The 13,001-nt window shown below is 33.0% G+C and overlaps 1 protein-coding gene across 2 annotated transcripts in view; it reads left to right on the top strand.

The window, feature by feature from the left end:
* Gprk2 (G protein-coupled receptor kinase 2) overlaps positions 1 to 13,001 on the top strand; it is an 80,238-nt gene that overhangs the window by 12,015 nt on the left and 55,222 nt on the right. The window lies entirely within an intron of this gene.

Below are 13,001 nucleotides of genomic sequence, written 5' to 3'. Positions count from 1 at the left end.
TGTACATTGTTATGTAAAAAACATACATAAATTTGTCTTATTAGGTTTGGAGTCCGATGATTCAAATCTCAGAAACATATAAGTTGTACTTACGTACAAACAAACAGTTTCAATTCGTCGACGACGATCCGTGATTGGTATTTTACCAGTAGAATCCACGCGATAAATGAGTGCCATTGTTAGTTAAAATAAAAATAAAAGAATCTTCAACCAATGTCGACACTTCAAAAGAATTCCTGTAACGGTTTTTACTCGTTTATCAATAAACCTTACCGCTCGTTTCGTATTAGATTCACATGTGTAAGTCGTACTGTCTCCGATGTTACTAAAAAAAATTATTTACTGATTTTATAGGTTGGCGAACAAGCATACGAGCCACCTGATGGTAAGTGGTCACCACCGCTCATAGACAATGGCGCTGTAAAAAATATTAACCATTCCTTACATCGCTGATGCGACGTCAACCTTGAGAACTAAGATGTTATGTCCGTTGTGCCTGTAGTTACCTGGCTCACTCACTCTTCAAACCAGAACACAACAATATTGAGTAATGTTGTTTGGCGGTAGAATATCTGATAAGAGAGTGGTACCTACCCAGACGGGCTTGCATAAAGCCCTACCAACAAGTAAATTTCCAAACATATAATAATGTTTATTCCTAAGATGAAGATAATAATTAATTTATTGAGATAATTGTTTTAAATTAATACTTAGTCCTTTGCTAATGGTATAGTCCCCATCGATTTATTAGTTTGTCTTATTCTTTCGAATGTAAAGTCACTGACGATAGACTGAGAGAAAACACTCGGGTATACAATGTAAGTTACGCTCTTTAGTAAGCCGTTACATTTAGATTCAAGATTAGTAGTTTAAAGTTGATAGAAATTTTGAGAGTACTAGAATTTGAAAACCAATAATTTAAACCTAAATGAATAATTATTTAAAATTGTACGCGTAAAGTACATGACTTTATTTGAGAAACGTAACCCTTGCGTGCGTATTTACATTCTTACACTAATAGCTGTGTCAGAAATGTAGGTAATAGAATTTAAATAATTAATTATATTATAAGAGCATGGAGCAGGACCCGCTGGATTGCAGTAATTAGGATAAAAAAAAAAAAAAACTACTGTATACAGTATTTTTATATATTATCATATATTATTTATTATGGATTACTTATATATTATTTTAAATTGAAAAAAAAAAATTGTCAGTGTGGGCCACGTCTTCCGAGAAGACGACAAGCTCGAAGTCCAGCGAAGATCTGCTGTTCAGTAGAAATATAAAATAACGCCAAAATTTATAAAAATAAAATGTAAAAAAAGGCACAGGCAACTGTGAGCCCGTGGATGTTGTAAATTAAACAAAAAAATATATTAGTTAAGTTAAAGAAACATTATACAAGGAACGATAGGGGATGACCCCAGAGCATTTTTATTTATCATATTCAAGGTTATCCCAAAGTCATGTATACCTACCCTATCTAATAAGTTTGTTCAACCATCGTGCCCTTAATAATCATTAACAGCTGTAATATTATACAAATACACGCTGGCTATTTCTGCAAACGCTATAAATGCTGAGCGTTACGAAGTGCCGATGAGAATCAGTTCAGAGTTGGTTCATATTAGAACCGTTTTTTTTTTCTATTCGTCTGATTTGTATCTGTGTGAGTTAAATTAGTTGTTACTCTAATATAATAATAATGCCGTACATGCTTTTTAAAAGTGTTTTGCACTGAATGTGTTTTAATTTTTTTTTGTATTTAAATTGTAAAACGCTATTGGCTAGTCCAAGGAAATAATTAAACTTATTGATTGATGTCGCTGGCCGAAAGCCGACTTCGCATGCTCACACTACTGTGTCTGTACAATTATTGAAGTAACACAATGGTGTAGACTTATCTTTACTTTTAAGCAATACGGACAAGGAAATAAAAACTACTTTAGATACTGGCGTTAGGATCTTAAAGAGGAGTATAATCTTTTTAACACAGTTTTTGGAACGAAGTATTTTACGCGGCTTACAGTAGAGTGAACTGGCAGACATCGTCACGTGAGGACAAAGCGTTATGACTTTTGCCCCAGGTGACTCTTTCTCTCTCTTTCTCCTGCGCTCTCTCTCTTTCTATTACATGTAGGTTTAATATAACATTATTTAAACTTCTTTTTTGTTTCTGTTTTAATTCGCATGGGATTTTTAGTAACGTTTTATTTCTTGTCTTTTATATATTCTCAAACTTTGTTAATTTTTTTCGTCGTGTCTGTATTTAATACGTAATAAATAGCGAAAGTAACTTCGTTCCAACCGGGTGTCCCAGGACAGATCTCGTTTTTTTATTGTTACTCCACAGACACGTGACGTGCCATTGGTGTATATTTTTTTTATTCAAATCTGTCAGTGTGTTTTTATTTGTTTTTTTTTTTACGATATAAAAATGAGTCTGCATAAGTAGTCGTAGATTCTAGACATCTTTCATTGACTCGGAATTTGGCCTTGAAAGGGTGTTATTTTTCTTAGTCCTGTTCTGGATTCCTTATCCGGTCTCAATGGTATGTTATAAGGTGAGATATTCAAATATGACAATACCAGTATCATGTTTAATACCTTACCTTAGAAATTGCGACAATACCCCTGAACTTGTACACAGGCCACCTGTCAACAACATCTGTCAGTATATATATACAACTCTATCCAACAAGTGGAGAAAAGCCAAATAAACAACATTTGACAGCAAATTGACTCGATATCATTGGTCGAGAGTTTGATTAATCTATGATATTCACTATGGATTTGCGAAAAAAATGGCGTTTTGAACGTCGATGAAACTGTTATCGGAATTTTTAAGTGTAATAGTGTCGTATTATAAATAAAGATTTATTAATCATAAAACTTTATATAATCACAATATAACTGAGCTATTAGCAAATCGCATGTAAAGCGTAAATCTAAGGTTTGTTTATCTTTATTCCTACTTCGATTGGAATAGAGTATGTTATCAATATGTCGTCCGATACATTTGTCGGAAGATCAAAGTCGGTCCGACGTAATGTAAACCAGCTCTCGCATAAAATGAGATAAAGTCATATTAATGTTCATCCTAGACTTTATTAATAATGGTTAATGTTAATGGCAGTAAGTGAAGGAGTCTTTCAATCCAAATAGTGGTTATTAATATAAGGATGAGTCAGGACTATCGTTTACTGGCTTATCGTTGTTATACTGGCTATACTTCCCGACTCCACGCGGGCACAATAAGGGTCTTTATGTTACTTAAATCTTAGGATTTACATGTTAGGTTAGGTTAGGTTGGAATGGTAAAAGTCCGAAAACGTCGTCCCTTTAATACCATAATAAATACTTACATTTACCAACTCATGTCGGTAAATCTTAGGGTTTACTGGAAAATCTTAAGATTTACCTTAGTTCGAGCTTTTGCAGTAACATATATACAACTTTTAAATTGAAGAACAAGTATGAAAATAAAAATGGATTTTTGTTCCGGCTGGGAAAGTTGAAATTCTTGGCTTTTCTCTACTATAATATACGCATGTATCATACATAGAAACCTTCCACTTGAATCATCTACAAAGTTCTTCATAGATGATATTGTTCATATGTGGTGTTCACATTTACATGCGGTTTAGAAAAACGCCTGTAACTCGGTCACAAAAGTAAAATACTGCTGTTAGAGTTAAATGTATGTTACGTTTGATTCGACGATGTTCTTTTATTATCTTCGGGGTCAAAGAGGTTGCAAATCTAGAAGCGGCCAGTTTTATAACGGCACATATGACGTTTCTAGAATCTATATGATCTAAATTTTTTACTAATATATATAGACGGCAAATACCCTATAAATGTATGTACCTTTACGATAGTTGATGTGTACTGAAATATTGAAACATAATAATTTTAATAAATTTAAATTTCTTTAAAAGCATCGACTGAGCAATCCTACTAAACAATCTATCAATAGTGTGACTCTTATGTATATTAAAATAAAGACTAAATTTGAACCTCGTCGTGTAACTCGTGCTTGCTCAAAGAAAGCAGAGTTACAAAAGAAAACGATGACAATATGGCGTCCCATTTTCTCTCATTCAAATGTCACGTGCATATTAAGTGTACGTATGAACAGACAGACATTGGTTTACTCAAGTGGATTTTTTCTTACACAAATGGCCTTTAACGTATGTTTTTTTATGAAATGATAAGCTTATGTTAGCAAGTTCCAACTAATATTATAAATGCTAATGTAAGCTGTTTGTTACTCTTTGAAGTCTTGAACTTCATGAATTTAGCATAAAAATGTAAGCAAAATTTTATGATTATCAGAATCACGTAACACGTCGGAAAAAGTTCTATCCTTTGAGGTATGAGGTACTAAAAATTATAGACTAAAGCGATTTAGATTCAACAGCAAATCGTGTCAAAATTGAAGAGAAACAAAAGAAGAAATTTTCACTCTGGACTCATGGTCTGATGGGACGGCGATCCGACCTGACGGAAGAGTTCAAAGTGTTTCACAAGTTATTCCGAGTATAAAATCTACATTTATTGACCCCGGTTTTGAAGCGAGAACCATCGGACCTTTATAAGCAAGCCCTAGTCCAACGAGGCAGCTACTTTTCATTTATGTTATATATGTAAAGATCCCTCTAATTGTACAAATCTATACTATATACACAGTAGGGATACAATACTACAAAGTTACAATACTATTTGATACTAGGCGGCAGAGTAAATGATGATTGCGTGCGCACTCCTGAGCTAAGAGGTCCCTGAACTAGCATTACCGTTAATATTATAGTGGATTTACAATTATGTTTATACGTTATTTGATATGATATAAAGTTTACAAGACAATAAAAGTATTATCAACGTTATTATACGGAACCTGGTGGTAAGTCACCAGCACACATAGAAATTGGCGCTGTAATGAATATTAACTATTTCCTACCAATGCACCACCAAACGCACTAATCCACTCAAACCGTAACAGTATTATGTATTTAATTTTGTAATAGTTTTATATTTCTGGTGAAGTGTCTCGGTGACGTATGCATTTTTATAAAGACAAGTCATGTACTCCATAAGTCCACAAACCTCGGTTGCAGCGAAGTTGTCAGATAAAACTGAGCATGTTGACATACTTATTAAAGCGGACTGAAATAACATTACATCTATCAACTCCATGTTTCAGCTCCTTGATTATAAGCTCTCCGACATCAAAGTGTGACGTCCCTTAAAATTGAAATATTAAACCCATAAATACGGTCGCTAAGTCATCTATCGTCGAAAAAGAACGAAGTGAAAAACGTACGTAAATAACAATTAAATGGTAACGTTCGTTCCCAGTCACAGACGATACCGGCGCGGTTATGTAGGGTGACCACTAATCTTGGAAATTCGTTGGAATGTGTATTACTTATTTATCATTTTTAAGTGATCTTAGATTTTATGATTGAGAGCTCATTTATTTGAACAATGGATTAGTGTTTACTATGGTAACGTCTGTGTTCGGATGTGACAGCTTCCATTGTTGAGGTAGACAAGAGTTTAAAACAAATGAAATATATTTTAACTCTACTATCGTTTCGGAAAACAGCCTCCAGCGAGAATAATTGGCTAGTATCTCGCAGTTGCACTTTTCATGGAAAGATACTAATTCATTATTATATTTTTTTAATTTTTAATAATATTATTTTATATTGCTCTATCGCTATTAGGTTTGTCGTGTTTTATTAAAAAAATTATACATATGTCTAATAATACAGTTTCTTAATAATATAAACTGATAGTTATCCTACCGTTCAAGTAGGATGCCTCTACTTATTGCACGCGTAGGGTGGCTCAGGGCTGTCTATAAGAAATTCATTTTAGAATTTTTTTTCTAACAAATTACCCAAGGAATTGGTATTTTATTACATTACGATATTAAATGTAATTAATCATGTCTGGATTTTATGTTACGTTATAAAATATTAATTTGATTTTATTTCTAGTTCCCTTCCGAATCCCCTCGCGTTATTCAGTATGATTACTTCCTTTGGTATTCCGCTATGATATAATAGCCAACTCTAGTATCGATTATCATTCGAATTTAATCTTTATTCGGTTACTTTTAAAGTCAAAATCGAAATATACTTTATACAAGAAGGCTTTAACAAGCACTCTAGAATCTTCATTTTACAGAATTGTATTGAACGTAAAGCTATCACCAGTTAAAAGATTTTAGCGAGAAGACCCGTCAAGGAAGAAGCTAAGCTCTTTTCCACTTATTGTAATTACTGTAATTATATTAAATCCACGGTTTTTATCATAAATATGATCAGAATTCAGTGGTCCAAATACTTTTTTTACATTAGAAATAAACTTATAACATAACTTTATGAAAAATGAGCAAATCATTTATTAAATTGGTCTTTGAATCGCAAGTTGCGTGCAATATAGTGGTATTTATGTTTAAGATTATACCTTTACGAGTTTTTAATAAACCTTCAAAATACAATTATAATCTTGTATTGAATAGTATTAGATTTAAATTTATTAATAGGCAAAGTTAAAAATGACTGTGAAGTCTATATCTATAAATCTAGATAGATAGATGATCTAGTCTAGATCTATATCTAGTAGCTTAGTTTGTATACATTTCTGAAGGGTGATAACCGAATTTCGAAGAAAATGCTCATGAAACGTACGGGTTTCATTTCGAGCTGCGCCAGAAACAGTTGCGTTTCGTGGTTGTTGATAAAATTTTATTTTGTCGTCTTTCAAAATTTCATATCTTAAAATATTATCTAAATTATAACTGGAGTATTAGAACGCATTTCTTTAAGGGTTTCCCATACATAGAAAAGTACCTAAGAAAAGTTACTTGTTCCCAAATAGGCTGCTCCTGAGAAATTATTCAACCCCGATTTGAACCAAGAACCTCGAGGTTTGCGGTTTTATAAACTAATTTCAACACGGGTGAAGCAGTTATCTTCTATACATATAATAAAATTGGAGTGTCTGTTTGTAATATTAAAATATTCACTTTTAACTAAATACATATGTATGTATACACGGTACATATACCAAATAACCATTTTTTTTTAATTTTTGTGTGTGTCTGTTTTTTCCGGCTAATCTCTGGAACGGCTGGACTGATTTTGACGGGATTTTCACAGGCAGAAAGCTGACGTATAGAGTGTAACTTAGGCTCCAAGAATCACTTTTTTGTTAAAGTCGCGGGCACGGCTAGTTTATTAATATATAATATAGGTTTTGTTAGGAATTTATATTGGTTCCTTATCAATAACATTAACGTCCGTAAATAAAAGGGACAACATAATTATATTAACATCCTCTTTACCGCACCCGCATGGATTTGGAAACAAGAGAATAGTTCATATGAGGAAGGATTGGTTGTAAAGCTACAGCTACAGCTACAGCTACAGCTACATCTGTGTGAAGGGAAAACTTTAATAGTTGCTTTACAAATTCACGTTCACGTGGATCCCCAAATAGTTACTCAACGTGTTTTTCTAAAGCAAATAATTCATAGATATATGGGACCTTTTTTCTTAAAAGTAAATCTTATTCTAATTTAAAACATTTTAAATAAATTGTTTTTTTAATAAGTAGTACTAGCCATTTATAAATATATTAGTAATACTCTTTTTCAGGGTTAAGTGTGTCAGACTTAAATCTGTATCATTTCATTCTGACGCGGCTCATATGTTGTTCTTGTTGCGTATTTAAAATAAGTATCTTGTAGTGATGGCAGAGGTGTGGTCGTAACTTAACAACTGTCATTTTAATTCGCTTTACCGAAGCTTGTTTTATTAAGGTACTTGTTTTTTGTTGTTGTATGTTTTCGGTATAAATTATTAGCCAATTTGGAGTTCAAACTTGCTTCATACGAAGTTTCATCAAAATCGGTTTAGTAGTTAAGCGGTGAGGCCTAACAGACAGACAGAGTTACTTTTGCATTTAAAATATTAGTATAGATATTCCTGTGTTGGATGAAAATATTTCCTATGAAGGTAAACATTTTAAGTAATACCGTTTGAAATTGTTAAAGTGCATTGTATTTGTGATATTTGTTGGGAGCGTTTTCTACACGCCAGTGATGTGGGTGCTAACCGCTCAACGATTATTCTACGGGCAGAGATTAATATGTATTATTGTTACGTTCCGGTTTGGAGATTGAGTTAGTCAGTAATAACTATACGAGGAACATAACATCTTAGATTTTGAAGGTGGTGAATGTAATTTTTTATATGTGATGGACAAACAAACTACGTTCGAGGAATTAATTACTCTAACGGTTTATAAATAATTGATAATATCAATGTCATAGCGAAGACAAGTTATGATTGTGATTCTGTGAAATTTGAAAGTATGGCAATCAAATAAATACTCGAAAGATTTGATTGTTTAAGGAAAACAATACTTATATCACCGTAGAATTGTAAATACCGTTAGATTGTAATCTATCTCGCGATATTGTAAACTATCTAAATATTGTGAACGGTGATTTAACTTAAAATAAAACGTCGAAAATTTCTATAGTTTATGATATTTCGGTTAGGTTAGAGTTTTTATAATTGAACTTTAATTAGCTTCGGTAGATTATAATCTACCGAAAAGTAATGCGTTAAATTGTAAGCAATGTGTTACGGTTCACAATCTTTCGACAGTTCACAATCTTGTGAGATTAATTATATTCAAATTTTTCGGGTATATATTTGATTGCCATAAAATCTTGTATTGAAAAAGTAGGTTAGTTTACATTACATTGTCAATTTAATCTGCAGTGATGGAAAGACAAGAATATTATTGTTAGTCTTTAATTTAAATAGACAAAGAACAGCTGTTTGGATTTGTGTTGTCATTATCTATTTAAATTTCGAACAAAAACATTTTACTAGCTATATTTCTCTTATGTTATTTTAAAGTCATACTTGTTACCGCCCACGGCTTTGTTAGGTACATTTTTCCAGGATAAAATTAGACCTATGTGCTATTAAAAAAAAATTATCTGCCAAATTTCCTTCAATTCCGTCAACAAACATCTATCCATCCAAACTTTTGCATATATTGTATAAGAGAATGGAATTTAAATTTGGAACGAAAAAAAATATGTAATGCCTCTTTTAACAAAAGTTGACGTACTTTTATGGTACTATGTCAGAAATCTATAAGTAACTGCCAACAATAATTGCAACTTAATCATATGGACGATGCGTGAAAGCAAATAATCGGAAATTTATTTATTTTTATATGCATAATTATTATAGATATTTATAATTAGAACGCGTGCATCTTAACCGATGATTTCGGGTTCAAACCCAGGCAGGCACCACTGAATTTACATGTGCTTAATTTGTTTATAATTCATCTCGAGCTCGGCGGTGAAGGAAAACATCGTGAGGAAACCTGCATGTGTCTAATTTCAACGAAATTCTGCCACATGTGTATTCCACCAACCCGCATTGGAGCAGCGTGGTGGAATATGCTCCATACCTTCTCCTCAACGGGAGAGGAGGCCTTAGCCCAGCAGTGGGAAATTTACAGGCTGATTATGTTTATGTTTATGCATAATTATGGCTATTTTAATCTTCTTCCTATCCACCGGCACCCACTCATCATAAATTCTATGAACAATAAAGCAATACTTAGTATTGTTGTGTTCCGGTTTGAAGGTAAGTGACACAGTGTGACTAAGGGCACAAGGACGTAACATCTCAGTACCTAAGGGTGGCGGCGCATTCATTTAAATTTTTTACAGCGAAATGAAATATAAACCCCCTTTAATCGTTTCTAAAAAGCTGATCACAGTATTGTTTTATCACTTAAACTTTAGGAATCATAAAACGGTATATTTATTAATAATAATAATGAACACTTATTTTATTTCAATTAGAATAATCTTGAAGAAATCATTAAAACAATTCCTTTACGTAGATATATATTGATAGGAACAAGTAAAAATTCAAAATATCTACAATGGTTCCAAAGCCGGTAATAAATTAAATCCATATTCGACATTATAATAATTTACCGCGGGACGTTTAAATTTGTTTCGCAAAACAAAATATCGCTTAAAATTCAGCGCGCATATTTTATGGTGAGTTTAATTCAAGACGACAGAGTCATAACGCAATAAATTTAACACCTAACAAGAAAACACGCGCAGTCCCATAGATAAGACAGTTTAAGAGTTGTAGCCGTGACAGACTGACAGATTGACAGGGCGGTTCTCGGAGGTTTTCGCTGCGCCTTTAATGGTAAGGTTTTATAAGCGAATGCATATATGTATTAGTCTTGTGCCAAAACGGGCAAGAACTTGTCTTCGTGACGAATTGCTTACAAAATGGAGATTCACGATTCGGTATGTATGATCTCGTGTAATAGACGGGTCGTGTCCCACTGTTGGGTATGTTATTTATGGAGTTTAATGTTTATACGAGAAAGTAACTACGATTTTTTATATATTTATGTATCACACAGAATCGGCTAAATTCGTTTTTGCTCTAATTTTGATAACATATTTAAATGTCTTAATCATTATGATGCATGAGAAAAATTTTTTGATTTCGCCTAACTGGAAAAACGACTAAACTTGTTATGAAATTTGTACTAGAAGGTACAGAAGATATTTGGCACGTAGGTTCCTTATATAGTAGACATCCGCTAAGAACGGATTTTATGAAAGCTCCATCCCTAAGGGGGGTCAAACGGCTTGGAAGTTTGTATTTTATATATTATGTGCGGGTAAAGCCGCAGGTTCAGGTAGTTATAATATGTCAGAAATAGTTTTATATATCTAAAGAAATGATTCAAACTATTTCCTGTTTAAGTAGTAATTAGTTCAAGGTAAGCAATTGAGCATACATTATCTTTAATATACTATGTTTATATGTATAACTGTAATACTGTATGTTACATTAATTTTAGAAGAGCCAAATTAAAGTGACATATAAAGTGATTAATGCTATCTGTCATACAGCTTATTTATATCAGAAATGTTTCCGCATCATACATTTAAATCAAATAGTCGCTATTACCAAATCGTATAATTTATATAACTATTTACGTACAAAGTTTATTCTAGGCCGCGGAGATTTATCAATCAAATTAACCGAATGTGACACTCAGCCCTACGTCCCACTGACCCCGCCTTCCACAGTAAACAACTTTTCTATGTAGTTATAAATAAATCGGGGAGGACACTAAATGGGTGTTGCCATTAGTCCCTAGCCCATCACTACTCATTCTGTCGAGGATTCCGTGTTTCGAGTTGAAGAGACGATTAAGTCGTTTTTTTTTAGTGACGTATTCGTCTCCCTCGATCTGTGTTTTGGCATGGGAATTCGGACTGTTTTTTTTTTGTTCGTTAAATCTAGAATCTTCTTAGTATTCACCCGGCATCGTGCCAGATACACTTATTAATTTAATCCCAAAATTGTCAAGTAACGGTTTTTATTTGAAGGCAGCTTCTAGGCAAATTATATTATCAATATTAAAAGGATTCATCTGGATAAGAAACACACATATATTAAATGAAATTCTTATCCTTCATACTTATTGTCTCAGTTTTCAGTCTATCCACAATGACTATCGTACTGCGCAGGAGAATATCTCCATAGCGAAAAAGTCTACGATAAATTCATGTATACACTATTCTTAATCCGATGAGACGACAGACCGATCGACCAATGAGAACTCAAGTGCCGGCGTAAAGTCCTAATTGTTTAACTGTTAGTGGGTATTTAATGGCAAAAAAAACCGAATAGCTCTTTATTGATCGGACCCTGAAACTCGGATCCTCACGATCTGTAGCCTAACATCTGTAAATAAAACACAAAAATGTATATTTTTCTATATGTATAACAACATAATAATATGAATATATAAACTAAGGTTGGCCGGCGAAATAACGTAGATAGGTGAATATGTATTTTTTGCCAAGTAATTATTCAGATTTGAAGTTGCGACCTTGATATCTACGTAAAGTGTTTAACGAAATGTCACGGCTCGATGTAAGGTTAAACAGATGAAAATCTGAACTCATCTGGGATATGTTTTTAAATTAACCAGGTTATTAAAGTACCGGGGTTTTTCATTGTTATAGGTCATTTTTCTTATTTAGAACTATATGCAATTATATTTTCGATTATATATTAGCTATATGATACCGAATAATGGTTTAACAACGTTTATGTTGAAGGATAAATATATATGTATAGAAAATAATAGTTTTTTTTTGGAGCGATGATTTTAACCGGTCGTACCTAAAGAGGCGTAGAGCGACTTAACTGATTTTCATCACAATCAGGGCAATGTTTAAGAATGGAAATAGAACAAATATATATAACGTACTAGTTCTCGTCCGCGGCGTAGCTCGCTTTTTAGGGGTTGGTTGTGGTATTAGGCATAAAAAAGCAGCCTTTTTCCTTTGAGTTCAACCTGGCTTTGTACCAAATTTTATCATCGGTTTGCCCGTGAAAGACCAACAAACAGACACGCATTTATGATTTTATTATAGATGTATAATAGTATGTAAAGACCAAATACCTACAAGTTTTTGGAGAGTCATGCTTTTTTTCTAAACTTAAAAATGTATACGGCTGTACATATTTATTTGTCTCGTGTGCTAAAGTATGCTTTGAACGGATAAATTGGATCTAATTAAAGATTTATTAATAGTACTTTTAGCTCTGCCAATTAATAAATTTGAATTTCGCGTTTAAATAAAACTGTAATAAATTAAGGCGTATCACTCAGTAAATAATTGTGTAGGAGATAAAAAGCGTGAAGTAGTTATTCATTGATTTTGTTGCGATTAAATTAATTCAATTCTCTTTAAAATCTACTTTTGGTAACCCATCTTTTTTCGTGGCATCATTTTACCGTGTGACCTTTGGTCCCACGGTAACTATGAAGACCATTATCTGCACGGATCGAACAGGCTACGGGAACGTTTTGTTATAACACATCTTCTG

This window comes from Vanessa tameamea, chromosome 24, assembly GCF_037043105.1.
Source record: "Vanessa tameamea isolate UH-Manoa-2023 chromosome 24, ilVanTame1 primary haplotype, whole genome shotgun sequence".
In the NCBI taxonomy this organism is placed as follows: Eukaryota; Metazoa; Arthropoda; class Insecta; order Lepidoptera; family Nymphalidae; genus Vanessa; species Vanessa tameamea.
Note: the sequence above shows the minus strand (reverse complement) of the source record. Positions and strands in the feature narration are given on the sequence as shown.